We start from the raw sequence: 11533 nt of genomic DNA on the forward strand, positions 1-11533 counted from the left end.
CAGGATGGTTAGGTGTGATGGTAAATTGTATGTGTCAACTTGATTGGGTCATGGGGTGCCCAGATATTTAGTTAAATATTATTCTGGTTATGTCTTTGAGAATGTTCCTAGATTAGATAACATTTGAATAGGTAGACTGAGTAAAGGAGATTGCTTTCCCCAGTGAAGGTGGGTCTCATCCAATCCACTGAAGACAACATACAATACAAAAAAAGGATGAGTAAAGCAGAATTCACTCAAGTAGACCTTCCCTCCTTCCTTCTCTCTCTGTATCTCTCTCACTGCTTAACTGCTGACCAGGGACATGGTATTCTCCTGTTCTCACACTAGAACTTACACCATTTACTCCCCCGGTTATCAGGGCTTGGGCCCAGATTACAACCACATCACCAACACTCCTGGGTCTCCAGTTTGCTGACTACAGATCTTGGGATCTTGCGGTTTCCATAATCATGTGGAAATGAAGAAGCTTTGTTGGAATTTTGGTCAATGGACCACAAACGTAGCAGTTTGTGATCTACACAAAATTATAGTGAAGTGAGTTTTCTTGTAGTGAGTGTTTTATATGAAAAGGGAGGCTCAGAGAAATCCAGTAGTGAGGGGTGGGAGGGAATGTTGCAGAGTTGGGAACTCAAATTCAGTTATCAACTTCAGACTCCAATTCTACAGCAATCTATAGCCACATAAATTGTATGAAAGTGGGGGATTTATTTAAATTCAGATATATTAAGTGAGGACAGAGGGATGCTCTGATGGTGACCTAAATGTCTTTTGGTTTGGCTAGGAACTGATTATTCTACCTTAAGTCCATGGTAGGAGATATTGGGTCATAAAAATCTGCTTTATTTTTCAACACAGGCTTCCAGGATACAAAGAGAAGGCCCCTTGCTAGACACATCCTTCCTTGTGTATCCCAGATTGAGTACTAAAGAGGCTGTTAGGAATCTGAGATCTCTAAGATTGAATTCTTTCTCCATGGATGAACTGCTTATTGGCCAAATCAGACCTGGGATTTGTAACCTCTAGGACATTTCCTAAATGTATAAATTTTGGCATCTGATAGACTTGGGTTTGATCCAGCTTTCCTACCCCACAGCTATGTGATCACAGTGGGTTAACTGATCTTTCTGATCTTCAGTGTCCCCTACCTATAAAATGTAGATTATTAATTTATATGAATAGGTTTGTTCAACAACTATTTCTTAGTCATTTCTTATGTGCCAGACACTTTGCCAGAGATGGGATGTATGACAATAAACAAGATAAAAGCTTCTCCCTTCCAGAAGCACATAATCTGGTAGGGGAAATACAAATAACTGTCATTCTAATACCACATAATAACTCTGATAGACATACAGAATGGTGGCATCTCATTTGCGATAGATGCTTCTAGCATTACCTATGTCCAGTTCTCCTTTCCTCTGATCTCATAAGAGGATTACACTTCTGTCCCCTTGCAGTTAGGCAGGGCTATGTGATAAAGCTAGCCAGTGGACTGAGAATGGAAGTAACAAGGTCACCTCCTGCCAGTATGATACTCCCAGTACTCTCTTCTCTGGCCATAGCAACCAAGGCAACTAAGAGATCAGGATGAAATAGTGGAGGCTTCATCAGCTCCATCAGACAGATCACAAAGGATAGCTGTCCAAGAGAATGACACAGATATGAAGCAGTAAACTTGTCTTAAACCACTATGTGGGTTTTAAGTTTCTACAACATAATCTCACCTCACTAATTTATAAACCAACCTGCAAAATGTGTTCTGAAAGCGTCAGAGATAGCTGTAGTGCTGACTGATGAGATAGAAATGAGCCAGGATAGAGGTAAGGAAGGGCCACTGGAACAGAGAGAAAGGCAGAGCAAAGGCCTAACAGGTGGCAGTGTCCTCATAAAGTAGGTTATTGCAAACAGTTAAGGGGTTCTGGAATGCTCAGTGAGAGGAAGAGGGGCGACAACACTATACTGTGGAGAGCCTTGTGTACAATGTTAGTCGCTTGACCTTAACCCTGGAGATGGGAACCATGCAGGGTTTCTAAGCAGAGGAGTGACATGCTCGTCTGTGGTAATATAGATGAGGGATTGGGGCAGGGCTCGAGGCAGAAGACCACGATGAAACTAAACAACTTATGGAAAGTACCGACTCTAGTACCTGGCAGACAGAAGTACATCACTTCCCTTTTCCCTTCCTTTGCTGATATATTCATGCAGTTTAAGAAACTAACCAACCCTGTAGTTTGGCAATCTTACTTTTTTAGGGCTCTTTAAAAATAAATATTTCATTATATAAGAATATACATGTACAAGGATAGCTCTTGCAGCCTTGCCTATAGCGATAGAAAACTGAAAACAATGTGGATGTTCATCAAGAGGAAACTTGTTGAATAAATTGTGGAACATGGCATGTGACATATTATTAAAAAGAATAAATGTTATGTTAACTAACCTGAATGGAGTATTTGTGACATAAAGTGAAAAAAGCAAGTGGCAGAGTAATCCACATTATATTATTTCATTACTTTAGAAAAAACAAGCAATCCAACCCTTTGTGTAAAACTAGGATATCAGCATGTATCCATTCATGTGAGCCCCTGCAGGTATAGAAGACAATGGAGCCATTAACAGTTGTCATATTAAGAGACCAGCCGTCTTGCCCTAGTTATAGGTGTTATTTTTATAATTTACTTTTTTAATTAATAGAGAAAAGAAAAACACTATCCTAGAGGACTGGAATTGGTAATGATCTTCCTACAGTGATTGTTACTAGTTGCAAAGACATAAAAATCATTCTTTCAGTCAGAAGATTCCTTTCCAAAGGAAGTTTCCTCTTCCTGCTAGAATGTTGTTTTCAAACAGAATGCCCTACCTTGATTTGTCCGTGATTACTAATTCCAGTGGGTTGAACCACAGATTCTCTGGGGATGTAAACGGATCCAAGGCTTCAATGCTAATTACTCCATGAGAGGAAGCCTTGTTCATTTTTAGGAAATGAACTTATGGGCCTTCCCATAAATAAATTACTTTGAGCTGTGAGGGAAAAGCAACCAATCTTCCAGAAGAATTCATTGGCTCTTAAAGACCAATGGACATGCAAATCAAACTGAATCATAACATTCCCTGTCTTTCCAGATGCACAATCTTAGATGATATTGTCATGCTGAATTTAAGGTGTCTGTGGTAGGATCTAAACAGAAATATGCAATGAACAGTGGAACTGTCTAGACTGTCTGTTTAGAGCTAATCTCTCCTGAGAGATCAATGCTATGAACATAAATGTGGGAGCCATTTGTATGAAAGAGAAAGAGTAAGTGAAACCACAAGTATTAAGCTGGCCCACAGAAAGCAGAGAGAAAAGGCTGCCTAGGACAGTTTAGTGTGCTTGTGAGCTATTGTTCAGAGAGTCCCTGAGTTTGGATCTTGGCTCTCCCATTTTCTAGCTGGGTAATCTTGGGCCTAACTCTTCTGATTCTCTATTTTCTCTTCTGAAAAAACTCAGAAATAAATGTTTCATTATGTAAGAATATAAGTATAAGGATGTCTCCTGCAGCTTTGCATATACAGAGAAAAAACTGAAAACAACCTGGATGTTCATCTAGAGGAAACTGGTTGAATAATTCCCTTAAAAATTGCAGTGAGAAGTAAATGATATAATGTATGCTAAGTACTTAGAGCACATGTTGCACAGTGTGCCCTCCCAAATGTCACCTGTCACAGGAATCAGCAAGGTCAACCACCAAAGCAGCATCCACAATAGGACAGGAGGGAGGAAAAGTAGGGAGAGAAAAGGCACTGAGACCAAGCTGAAGGGTGTAGTCAAGAGCTTCAAATATGCCAGCAGATTAGGACTAAAATGATTCCATTGGATTTAGAGAGGGAAGTCATTAGGTCTAGGCCAACGCTGTTCAGGGTGGAAGCTGTTTGGAAGACAGTTTCCAAAGCAAAATAGGAAAAATTACTAGCATTCCAAGATATTCCAAGTGATATTTTAAAAGAAGTTTCAAGCAGGCAAAAGTAAATCTGTATTTAATATTTTTCTGTGTATCAAAGTAATACATGATCAATGGAAACAAACAAAAGCACACACACACACACACATACACATATACATTCACAAAGTACAATTTATTCCACCTTCCAGAGAAAGCTCCTTTTTTTTCTATGTGTGTGTATTTACATCAGAGTGTGACAATAGTTCATCTTGTCATGTGACATAGTCTGTATTTGCTTAATACTCTGAAAACCTGTTATTTAAAGATATGCAAAGAAAGCTTAGAAGGATATTCTTGTGATATCAGGGTAGACTAAGCCTTTTTAAGTATGCCATAAAATCCATTAAAAAAGGATATAAAGTCTGCTATCATATAATCCTATGTTCTGTAAGGCAAAAACAAAAACAAAAACCAACCACTATAAACTAATAGAAAGATGAATGATAAAGTTAAAATGCAAGAGAAAAAACAAAAGTTTGCCTTTGGGAGTATGCTAGGATCTCCTCCAAATCAACAACCAACAGCAAATCAGACAAAGGATATGAACATAGATTTCACAGAAAAAGAAAGAAAAATTATTCTGAAATATCTGTTTAATCACCTCATTTACTTATAAGAAATGTAAGTTAAAACTACATTAAGATATGTTTCTCCCTTATCTGGCAAACATCACTAAGACAGATAATAACATGCGCTGGCAAGAGTATAAGAAAGAGCTGTACTCACACTTGCCGAAGGGAGTATTAAATTGTAACAACCTGTCTCTGTCTTCAAAATTGCCCATATGGTTTGAGTAAGCAATTCCATTTCTAGGAAACACTGACACACTCACACATGTGAAAATACACATATTCATTGTAGTTTATAGTAATAACAAAAGACCGGAAATAACCTAAAATTCCATCAATAGGTGACTAGCTAAATATCTGGAATACCAGAGCTAAAAGGAGACAGCCCTGTGTCTCCCTAAAAGGAATGACTGCTAAAACACATTCAATAAAGAAAGTAAGGTGTGGACTGTTGTAATTAATGCAGCACCACATAAGTAGATGATTAATTAAATAATGGGAAATAGGAACATTTTGTGTATCAATATATGGAGTTTTTCGAGAAGGAATCATAAGAAAAAACCAGTATAAGTAGTTGTCCCTAAAGAAGTAAACTGGTTGGATCAAACAGGGTGAAAGTCTATTATTTATTTATTTTTTTGGTTGGTATTTGGTTTATTTTTTTTTTGTTTATTTTTTAAAAAGATTTTTATTTATGCATACAAGAACTGGGGTACAGGCCAGAGGTTTGGGGAGGTGAGAGGATTCACCAGAGACAGAGTGGGGAGCAGAACAGGCAGATTGACCTAAATACACTGCTGAGGGGAGCAGTGGGTGAGTCAGGAGAGGTCTGCTGCGCCATGTGGTTATCTCCCTGGTTGGGGATGGAACTCCTGCAGTGGCTGTGGATAGCTTCAAGTCTTAACCCCTTGTGGCCTGAATACAGCTCAGGGAGGCCCTAGAGAGCACTTTTTTTTTAAATAATAAATTTTATTTTTATATTCCCCATACAATTGCAACCCCCCCATTTTGACCCCAATCCCTCCCCTCCCACCCCCACCCCCCAAAAAGTGTCTCTGGTTCATAGTTGTTTGTTGATTTTGATTTTCACTTTCTTATAGTTATTCATTTTCCTGGTCCCTTATTTAAGTTTTCTAGGTTCCTGCTATGAGTGAGACCATTCGGTATTTTTCTTTTTCTTTCTGGCTTATTTTGCTGAGCATGATCCCTTCCAGCGCCATCCATGTTGCTGCAAATTGCATGTGTTTATCTTTTTTGAATGCTGAGTAATATTCCATGGTGTATATGTACCACATCTTCTTGATCCAGTCATCTTTTTTTGGGCATTTGGGCTGTTTCCAAAGCTTAGCTATTGTAAATAGTGCTGCTATAAACATAGGGGTGCAGGTGTTCTTTGGAATTGATGTTTCTGTGTCCTTTGGGTAAATATCTAGGAGTGGAATTGCTGGATCATATGGAAGCTCTATGTTTAGTAGGTCCAGAAATCTCCACACAGCTCTCCATAGTGGTTGGACCAGTTTGCACTCCCACCAGCAGTGCAGGAGAGTTCCTTTTTCTCCACAACCTCGCCAACATTTGTTGTTGCTAGTTTTCTTAATATGAGCCATTCTCACTGGTGTAAGATGGTATCTCATGGTAGTTTTGATTTGCATTTCCCTGATTACAAGTGATGTTGCACATTTTTTCATATGCCTGTGGGCCATTTGCATTTCCTCTTCAGAGAAGTTTCTTTGTAGCTCTTCTGCCCATTTTTTGACTGGATTATTTTCTTTGTAGTTGTTGAGTGTCATTCTTCAAAGAAATAGAACAATTATTGATGAAATTCATATGGAATCACCAAAAACCCGGAATAGCCAAAGCTCTCCTGAAAAAAAAAGAAGGGAATGGAGGCATCACACCCCCAGACTTCAAACTCTACTACAAAGCCATAATCATCAAAACTGCATGGTATTGGAACAAGAACAGACACACAGACCAATGGAATCGAATAGAAAATCCAGAAATAAACCCACAGATTTATGGTCAACTAATCTTTGACAAAGGAGCAAAGACTATGCATTGGAGCAAAGAAAGTTTGTTCAATAAATGGTGCTGGGAAAACTGGGTCGCTACATGCAAAAGAATGAAGCTTGACCACTACCTCACACCATACACAAAAATCAACTCAAAATGGATTAAAGAACTAGACATAAGAGCTGAAACCATAAAATACATAGAAGGAAATATAGGCAAAACACTACGTGATATTCACATCAAAGACATCTTTACAGACACATCACCCAAAGCAGTGATAGTGAAGGCAAAGATAAACAGCTGGGACTACATCAAATTAAAGAGCTTCTGCACAGCAAAAGAGACAATAACAAAAACAAAGAGAAACCCCACTAACTGGGAGAACATTTTTGCACACAACACTAATGATAAAGGACTGATCACGAAAGTCTATTATTTTTAACTTTTTTTGAAGTGTATTTATTTTTCACTTTTACTTGAGCACCTTTTAATTTCATGTCGCTGGCATATGTTACCTACACAAAAACTAAAAAACAAAGTATTTCAAAACAAAATGAAATCTATATGCCAAATCTTTATTTTATTTTACTTCTTTGGTATCTGTTTTTAGGCTGTCTTTCGCCTACATGCTTTGTCTACCTTGATCCTTTTGTGTCTTTTTCCCTTTCCTTCCCTTCTTTCCCTTGCCCCACTTCTACCTAATATAACAACACTAAAAACTTAGCACCTGCTGACAATTTATTACATATCAATAAATTTGCTTTACAGATGGGGTTTCATTTGATTCTCACAACTACCCCCAGAAGGGAAGTTTTATTTGCCACAAGTTCCAAATGAGGGAAACTCAGGTACAGGGGGTTGACTAAAACTGTACAAGCAGTAGGTGATGGTGCTGAGATTTAAAACAAGTCTGTCTCCTACGAGTGGAATTGTTGGGTTATATAGTAGGTACATTTTTAGTAATTTGATGATTCTTCACACAGCTTTCCATAGTGGTTGGACCAGTTTGCATTCCCACCAGCAATGTAAATAAAAGGTTTTTCTCTACATCCTCTCCAGCATTTGATGTCAGTTTTTTAACAGTGAGCAATTCTCAGGAGTATGAGTTGATATCTCATTGTGGGTTTGATTTGCATTTCCCTAAATATAAGGGATGTTGAGCATTTTTTTTAATTTTAATTTTATTTTTATATTCCCCATACAATTGCAAGCCCCTTATTTGATGTTGAGCATTTTCTCATGTGCCTATTGGCCATCTGCATTTCCTCTTTGGAGAAGTGTCTTTTTACTCTTCTGCCCATTTTTTTTTAAAGATTTATTTATTTATTTATTTATTTATTTATTTATTTATTTATTTATACAAGCACTGGATACAGTCAGAAGCACGGGAGGGTGAGAGAATTTGCCAGAGCCAGAGCAGGGAGCAGAACAGGCAGACTGACGAAGTACACTGCTGAGGGGAGCAGCGGACGGCAGGAAATGTCTGTGCGCCATGGGGGTCCCTCGCCCAGAGGCCGGGGATCGAACCGGTGCTGCAGAGGCTGCGGGCAGCTTCGCAGCCCAGTGCTCAACCGCTGCGCCACCTGGGAGGCCCTCTTCTGCCCTTTTTTTTTTTTTTTTTAATAGAGGCATGTTTTTATTTATATTTATTTGTTTGTTTATTTGTTTGTTTTGTTTATACATGCACTGGGTACAGTCAGAAGCGTGGGAGGGTGAGAGAATTCACCAGAGCCAGAGCGGGGAGCAGAGCAGGCAGAAGGACTGAAGTACACTGCTGAGGGAAGCAGTGGGCGGCAGGAGAGGTCTGCGTGTCATGTGGGACCCTCCTCCAGTGGCCGGGAAGCAGCCGGGGATCGAACCTGTGCCGCAGAGGCCGCAGGCAGCTTCGCAACCCAGCGCTCAACCGCTGCACCACCGGGGAGGCCCTTCTGCCCATTTTTTGATTGGATTCTTTATTTTGTTTTTGTTGAGTTGTGGAATATACCCAAAGGACAAAAAAATCATTAATTCATAAGGAAATCTGCACTCATGTGTTCAATGCAGCACTATTTACAATAAGATATGGAAACAACTTAGATGTCCAAAAACAAAAGACTGGATCAAGATGTGGTATATACATGCAATGGAATACTACTCAGTAATCAAAAATAAATAAATAAATAAATAAATAAATAAATAAATAAATAAATAAATAAACTCATGCCATTTGCAGCAAAATGGATGGAGCTGGAAGGGATTATGCTCAGTGAAATAAGTCAGAACAAAAAAAAAGAAAAATATCAGATGGTTTCACTTATAGGAGGTATATAGGGAAACGAAACAAGGGGTAGAGAAAGAAAAAAGAGAGAGAGACAAAACTAACAGGCAAACTATAAATCAGAGTTATACAGCAGGGGAGGGGGAGGGAGAGGGATCAAAACAGGAAAGGGAAAAGCACAAGAGACTGATGATGGTTCACAGTGGACTTGGTGGTGGAATTTTATGGGGATTACACCTGAGAGGAAAATCCAACATTATACAAAAATGAACAATGATGTAAAAAAAACATATATATTTAAATAAATATATATTTTATAAAATATATATTAAATAAATATGTATTTAATAAAACAAGTCTGTCTCTGAAATCCATGCTTCCTTTAATAAGCCATACTGTGATATGGAATAAATATATACACATATAATTTTTAGTTGTTGAATAAAGTATTACTTTATTCTTTATTTCTATTTTGAAATTAAAGTTTGCAACTTTTTAAAGGCAACACATACAAAGAAAATTTTAGGAACTGAACTATTTTTTATTTCTAAACTCTGATGACTATTTTCAACAAATGAGACACCCACCTTTCATCAATCCTGGGCACCTAGTCAGTGTTCAAAACTATACGACTCATTGACAGTGAAAGATGGAGGCCTCCAAAAACTCAGTCAACTGCAGAGACAAGAGTATCCATGTTTATTGGCATCCTACTATATGCCAGGTAGGGTGTCGAACACTTTAACAGATCCAACAACTTTATGACATAAGATACAATTGCTACTCCAATTTTACAAATGAGAAAAATGAAGCCAAGATATTCAATAGCTGCCCATTGAACCACAATTGTTAATTATCCTGGGTTGTTGGAAAAGTCATGACACATTTTTGCATAGAAAAAAGACATCATGCCTTTTCCAACAACCCAGTAGAACAGGAATTTGAACCCAGGCAGTTTGGCTTCAGAGCCTCTACCATCAGGACATTGCCTGGAAGCTGATTTGTATTACACATGATGCTGCAGGACTCATAGCAGGACCCTCACTATTCCTGGAAATGGGTCAAGCAAAGTTTTCCCAGAGGATCAAGGCACAATCTGAGTCTTGATGGAAATTCAGAACAGAAAGACGTCATGGCATTCGCAAGATATCATTCTACCCTGCACTGAAATTGTTATGAAAAGACTTACATCCTTTGGAGAGGAAAATAATAGTAGCATAGAGCCTCATGTGACTTGCCTGGGCGCTGTGCCATGTAATGGACCAAGTTTCTGTCAGGGGGTTTTATATTTTACTCAATAGTCTCATGTTTCCTCCTGCTTCTGTTAAGTCACAACCAGGTTCCTGTCATCAGAGGGTACTAATAGAAGAGGGGAGAGGGATGGATTTAATGGACTGTTTGTTTTCCCCAATGCACGTCTTAGAAATATGTAACATTACTGTAGCAGAGATGAATCAAAAGCAGGAGGATACAGTACAATAAATTGCAATGCCAAGAATAATAATAGAAGGGATTTCTCATGATTCGAGTAGTGTTAAGAACTAAACTTATGATCCAAGAAGCAGTCCTTTGGGAACCCTAAGAATGTTTCATGACTCTCCTCATTCTTTCCAGTTAGGGCCCCCAAACTTAATTTGATTCATCATTTCTGGTTGAAAATGGACAGTGGCAAAGCAGAACTCTCTAGACTTGTGGAATGCCTCCTTGCTGGGTAGAGTTCTCCCACTGTGTGTGACTGGTCTCTGTCCCTCATTTGTCCCATGGCTCAAAAGAACTGGGTTCAGCCTCTGCTTTGATCTACTAAGGCATGAGCTACACCTGACTGAGTAAACTTCAGGGCTTAGGTCTAAACTTTGTTGGACAGAAATTCTGCCCTGTGCACATCTGGATTCTCCCAAAATCAGCTGGTAGCCCACACTGTTTTCTTATGCAAACAGCAGCTCTCATTTTAGGTCACAGGAGCAACAGGATTTAACAAGTATAATACTTTCTTTAAAAGTGTTAAGGTCTTGGGCCTCCCTGGTGGTGCAGCAGTTGAGCGCTGGGTTGCAAAGCTTCCTGCAGCCTCTGCAGCACCGGTTCAATCCCCGGCTGCTCCCCAGCCACCAGAGGAGGGTCCCACATGGCGCGCAGACCTCTCCTGCTGCCCGCTGCTCCCCTCAGCAGTGTACTTCATCAGTTTGCTTGTTCTGCTCCCAGCTCTGGCTCTGGTGAATTCTCTCACCCTCCCGCGTTTCTGACTGTACCCAGTGCTTATATAAATAAATAAATCTTTTTTAAAAAAAGTGTTAAGGTCTTAAAAAGTTTTGCCTTACAAATGTAGGAAAATCATATAGTCCTTAATGCCTTTGATACATGCTCTTCTATATTCCCTAAATAGTACCTATACAACAATCAATCTCTGGATTGCACTGATTTTGCCTTAAAAATATTCTTCTCCTCTTTTAGGTCTAACAATTAGCCTTCTGGGAGCCTTGCTTTCTAGCATTTATCAAATACCGTAGTGTAAATGCTCCCTCCTTGTCTAGCAGGAAGCTACCATGGGAATCACTGAATACAGAGCTGGGAAGAGCTGAGCACAGTAGGCTTTCTTGCACCCAAACCAGCTGGCCCCATCACATGTCTGCCTCTGCTGCATTGTGATATAATGCCAGGATAGTTGTAACAGCTTCTAAGCCTACCTTCCTCTCCAGTGCCCCAGGGCTTTC

At 39.2% G+C, this 11533-nt stretch overlaps 1 long non-coding RNA gene across 1 annotated transcript in view; it reads right to left on the reverse strand.

The window, feature by feature from the left end:
- Positions 1-9493, reverse strand: part of LOC119243306 (uncharacterized) — a 30581-nt gene extending 21088 nt beyond the window's left edge. Inside the window, exon 1 of the long non-coding RNA XR_005124691.2 lies at positions 9413-9493. This is a non-coding gene — a long non-coding RNA (uncharacterized LOC119243306). The remainder of the gene's footprint in view (positions 1-9412) is intronic.
- Positions 9494-11533: the final 2040 nt, after the last annotated feature.

This window comes from Talpa occidentalis, unplaced genomic scaffold, assembly GCF_014898055.3.
Source record: "Talpa occidentalis isolate TD23 unplaced genomic scaffold, MPIMG_talOcc4v2.1, whole genome shotgun sequence".
Lineage (NCBI taxonomy): Eukaryota > Metazoa > Chordata > Mammalia > Eulipotyphla > Talpidae > Talpa > Talpa occidentalis.